Raw genomic sequence first — 6,133 nt, forward strand, 5'->3', positions numbered from 1 at the left:
CTGCCCCCAGAAGTGGATAATAGATTATACTTCAGAGTAGCGTGACTATTCATCCCATTTTTAAAGGGACAGTCCCTTTTTTCGGGACTTTTTCTTATATAGGTGCCTATTACCCCCAACCTGTCCCATTTTTTCACAGTTGCTATCTGGTAACCCTACTTCAGAGGAAGGTTTAAAAAAAAATCCAGAATGTACACGGTTAGTTGTTCAATGCTGTACTTCCATGGAGGAAAAATAAGACCCCTACTGAGTCTTATGTTCTGAAACATGAGCTCTGATTACCCATATGACTGAGTTTTCAGATCTAGTAAGACATAGTAAATTCTGTCCAGGAGGTGACAGAGGTGTCAGCAGGTCTCCCAAATGGTCTTAACACTGGCGTTGCAGATGCCATTGTTTGTAAAGAAGGTCTAGTTCCCACAATAGATTTTCACAAGAAAACAGTGTGGCAGAACAATAGCACTTATGGCGAATAGAACTGTGCCAAGCACTTGCCACCACGTACTGTTCCTGCATTTTGCAGACAGCATTCGTTCCACCTCAGGGGTCAGTGTCTAAAGTGCAGAGTCAAGGAATAAATGAAAAACTGGCTGAGGATTGGTTTAAAAGCAGAGAAAGCTAGAACTCATTAGCTCTGACATACTCCCACGCCCTAATTCAATCACACACAGTCATTGGTATGAAAAGCCACAAAAATACACAAATAAACAAGCACTAAGCATAGAAAGTAACAACAAAACCTAATGCACTGAAAGATGGTATCATTGACCTCAGCAGAGGCAAGACCTCATTGTGGAAACAGCCTTTCTACCCTGATGGCTCAGAAATGGGCACTTACTGGAATTAAAGAGGTGGTAAATTTACAACCTGTAATGGAAAATACCATACTTCTTTATCCAATGCATGAGTGACCTCTGGAACTCACTGCTGCATGAAGTCATCAGATTAAATACCATGGCTAGATTTAAGAAAAGAATTGCATAATGTTATGATCATTCATTACATGTGGGTGGATGGATGGCCCCAGATTTGCAACTTCCAGCCTTCTCTCTATTCTTATAGCATGGAGAACATTTTTAACAAGCAGCTAAGCAAATCCTGCCCTTGGTATGCACATGCAGGTCCCACCAAGAGTTGTGTGGTTATATCACAGGACAAACGTTATCCTTGACAGTGTAGACTGTCAAGTCCCTGAATATCCTGGTCCCGCCTAGATTTAAAAAGCCAGTGACTAATCAAAACACTGAACTCAGTTTAGAAATCAATCTATTTCTCTCAGTCTGGAAATGGGGCATGAAAGAGTTAGTTTCTCCTTTGTTAGTGTGTCAGGTTTTTTTTTTTTTTAAATTATAAGAGATGTATATTTACAGAACAAAATAATCTTTGCTGGTTAGGAATCTCCTCTACTCCTAACACTTATCCTCATAAATTATAATCCTCTGTTTGCAACATGACAGCCATCTCCACAGCAACTAATTGTACAACATGAGTCTAAGGCCTTAACAGTAACAGTTAAGCATTACACAAAGTTCTAACATTCTGAAAGTGCTTTATAACATTAACTAAAGGTTTCAGTAACCCAGAGAGATTCATCACCTGAGCAACTGCCACAAGGTTTATTACCAAAACACAAACCTCAATGTAGGAGGGAAAATTTAATCCAAAACAAAAAAACTTTCCAAAAAGTTTTAAGAGACAAAAAAAGTCAAATTCTCAAAGCTAGCATTAGCAGACTAATTATGAAACCTTTCCACACATGAAGCAGTATTAAGCCTTTATCAACACTCTGCTCCCCCCAAAAATCTTGAGATTACTTTAAAAAAAAATACATTTGGAGTTCTTTTTATTTACCTTCCAGCTTCTGAGCCTTCCACATGCAGTTGAGTCACGTTTTCAAACTTTTTTCCACAACCATCGGGGCTAGAAACCTACCTTTTTTCCCTTAAAAGGAAACCTTGTCTTCTCACATTCACATGAATCCAGAAGCTGGGGCTTTAAGGAAAACAAAGTATTGTGAGACTCCCACAAGAGTTGGTAACAAGAGACTCCCACTGGTGAAGGCCCCATGGTAAGGTGTGATCCTGTGCTGCTTTGTGTTTCAATACTGAAGAAGACTGGCTAAATCACAGACTATGCTACAAGACAAGAACACAATGCACATGACAAATTCCCAGGGCCTCTCTGCTGGCCTCTACACCACTCTGGAAGTGGCCTGTGATTTTGGCTGGCTTGTGACTGTGATAGAGTTTCAATTACATGAAAGTATTCATGCAAAGTGTCTGCTTCCCTTGAACATTTTTAGCTTTTCCCTGAAAAGCCAAAGACCTGAAAAGCTAATCTTTTCCAGCCAAAACCAGCCGGGAGGGGGTAGGGGCAGAACCGGGGGGAGGGAAATCAGGTTTTGGCCAAATACTTGCAGTTTTTGGCCTTAAATTTTTGGTTTCCAGTTATCAAAAGCTGGAAAGTTTTTGATTAAAAGCTGAAATTTTCAATGAGGAAAAGAGTCTTCACCCTTCCACTAAGCCCATCCCCCTAAGCCTCAAGCACATAGAAAATTAAGTGGGGAAAAAGCTGGGGAACAGGCAGAAGAACATGGTTTTTAATCAAACATTTTAAGGTGTTACTGAGGCTTTTATTTTTAACTTTGAAAAATTATCTGAATTCTTATGGTTTTTCCTTCATTCACTGCTCGAAAGGCCCCTAGCTAAAACGTGAACCCCGCACAAGTACACAAGGAACAGATCCTGATTGTTCTCGACCAACAGGATGATTTCTGAGTTATTGGGCTAAGGCTCTTGGTTTCATCCATTCACTGCAGGAGCGGTTTTCCTGTTGATACCCAATGGTGAAAGGCTCACAGTGTTGTCATGGGAACAACTGTCATCTCTAGTAAACAGCCTTTTGCTCAAGATGAAGCTGGCTGTCTTTTTTGCCATCTGAAGGCATTTTTCAGCAATATTTAGCCTGGGCTTTCCAGTAGCTGTGTCTTCCCTTAGATCTAGACTCTAAGATGTTACAGAGATTATGATGATGGATGGTGATAAAAACCCTGGGGGCAGCAGGCAGGACCAGGGATTCATTTGTCATTGCTGGGGAAATTGGCCCATCACCTCCATTAACCTCTCCTGTTAATGGGATATACATATATATATATATATATATATATATATATTTGAGCTTTCCCCTCCACAAACTCACCAATAGGTTTATTTGTGCGAATGTCTTAGGGGCAACATTTAAACCGGTGCCTGGTGCTGCCCTCTTCTGGGACATGTTGATGCATGTGCTATGGTACCATCACTATGGAATGTAGCCTCAATGTAGCTTTGTTTGAGGTTCAAACTGAGGAAAGATGGGGGCGGACTATGGGAAACAGTCCCTTCTTGGTTAACCCTTGTGCATGTGTGTGTGTCTGTGTTGTGGTGCAAGATTGACAGCCCTGTAGATTTGAAGTCATCATCTCACCAAAGTGCCTCAGTCATGAGCTGAAGGTACCACCTTGAGGGTGATAAGGGATTTATTCAGACTTCAATGGATCATGAGTCATTGCTGTCTTCACTGACTCGGCCCAAAGGGGCAACTTCCTAGGCCCATTCAGGTAGTGTTTCATACTACGGACACTTGACCACTTCGTGTCACATGGGCCACTGAACAGCTTTCAGCTGGTGGCAACTTCCAGTCAATCAGAGCTTCACTTGAACCAGCAACGTAGAACTGAAAGGGCCCATAGCCCATCACCAAGCTCCTTGCACTTAACTGGCTGATCCTGCAAGCCCTCCATGCATGGGATTCACACTGAGGCCAGGGGGAGTTCCCTAGAGGAAGGACTTGCAGGATCAGGTTCTTAATTTCTCAGCATCTCTTTGCAACCTCCCCTGGGCCAGAATAGAATTATTGGTACCAACAAGACAGCAGTGCTAACCGTTACGCTCACATAGCTGACACGAGGAGGTTCCATATAGCTCTGTCCATCAAGGTTTTCATACTGCACTTGTCACTGTGGCACGTGGCAATCACTAGATCCTGAAAGTCTCAGGACAAAGCCCACACATGAGATTTCTAGTAATAAATGCTGAAGAGTTTTACACAACTACCTCTGTGCTTTAGAATACACATTAAAAACATTTCATTAACATTTTTTTAACCACAATCTAAACTGTGTGCAACAGTCTACATACACTTAGTTGGCTGGTGGGTGAATTTGTAGGGGAGGGATGCTTTGCAAGATTAGGAGTTGGGGCTGAATAGAATTTTTGTAGAGAAAGTTAATTAGGCCACATGTTTTATATTGAATGAACACTGAGTCCACTACTACACCCACTGAAGGCAATACGAGTTGATGGTTCCCAGCACCTGGCAGGAGGTGGGCGTTTGGTCTCTCACAGGATTGGATGCACTAATTTGCAAGTGAAAAATGCTACTCACATGCACTTGAGCCTGCTGCCAAGGAAGCTAATAGCAAAACTCCCTTTGGACCCATATGGTGCAGGATTAGGCCTCTTTAAAACCTTCCAATAAGTGTTACTATTATCACATAACTCCCAAGAGAGACTTGCTTCCATATCCAGAGAAATTCCTCACTGCAAAAGCACAAATACTGCACTCATTATTTATTCATACATCATTCCTCAAAAGGAGGATGTCTTTGTCCACAAAGCAGAAAGGATCTCTGAGGAGGCCACAAAGGCCAGTTACTCTCAGATGATGTCAGAGAGAGCAAAGCATAAGCCATTTTTCCCCCACCTTGCTACACTGAGATGAAGTCATTTCACTGAGTCTCATTAGCCCACTACGAGAGTCTGTAATATACAATTAAAAAGCAAAGGCCTGCCGTACTATCTGAGTTTACTGTGTCATCAGCTGCGCAAAGAAGTTAAACAGAGCAAATTCCTAAGGCACGCAAGGGGAAACCCACTACTGCGGGGAAGTCCGAACAGTACCTCATGCCAGTTTGAGTGAGTCTAAACAGGACTCTTAGGAGGCAGATCATAAACACAAGAGGAAGAGAAGGGCTGCTAGAGGCTTCAAATAGACCCAAAGGTAAAGATCAAAGGCTTGGTTTTCACTGCAAAAAAAAAAAAAAATAGGTGTGTAGTTTCAGGGAGATGCTTTCTCAACGAAACTCTAGTGGAAAAAAGGCACTGTAGTTTTTACCTTGATGAGAGGGAGGTTATAGGGTTGGCCTTAACTAGCTTGACTGAGGTAAGAAGTACCTGTGCCTTGTCTCCACTAGGATTTTATAGTAATATAGCTAATTGGAGTCAGCTCTCTTGATGTAAAAACATACCTCTTTTAGCAGTGAAGACATAGCTACAGAGATCACAGCACTGAGTACAACTACCCCTGAACTCAACAGCCCCAAAGCAGTGGATAGTTTCTGTTATCATTTACTGTGAGAATGGAAGTAGACCACTAGAACAGTGATGCATGTTACGCAAGACCAATCAGACTCCTGAAAGGGGTACAGCAGGCTGAAAAGGTTGAGAGCCCCTGCACTAGAGCATTCCATCTGTAGGCAAAAATCCAGAATTTCCCTTTATCCTATACAGCTCTACTGTATACTGTGTTACGTAGGTCTAGCAAATGGACATTAGCACATATAGGTGCCACTCTGACTGTCCAAATGAGGGATCCTATCAAGGCAAAGCTAGAAAGATGGGCTTTTTATTTTATTATATTTAGTTTTTTTTATTTTGCTTAATTACATTTAAAAACAAAGCATATGTAAAATGTCATGTCCGCTTCTCGGGGCCATTCATTCAAGGTGCTTGAGATCTTTTTGGAAGTTCTAAGTGGCCTAGGGATTGGATATCTGAGAGATCCATCCTTGCCCTATATCCTGTGGTAGATAAGTGGACAGCAAGATTAGCTGGACTGGGCGCTCAATGGCCAACTGCTCGATGACGGCATTATAGAAACAGATCAACAAACACTGTTAGAATGTTTCCAGCATCTCTTTATTCACTACAGAAAAGTGTTACAACAACACTCAACAAATTATAAAGAAAAATACTTCAAACAGTTCCATGTGCAAACAAAAAGGAACTGTTATCTCCCAGCTGCACATTAAATGGCTACTTTTTCTATACACCTCAAAGGTGTTCTAGGCACTTCACAGATAGTTGAGATAATA

This window comes from Mauremys mutica, chromosome 13, assembly GCF_020497125.1.
Source record: "Mauremys mutica isolate MM-2020 ecotype Southern chromosome 13, ASM2049712v1, whole genome shotgun sequence".
Classification (NCBI taxonomy): Eukaryota; Metazoa; Chordata; order Testudines; family Geoemydidae; genus Mauremys; species Mauremys mutica.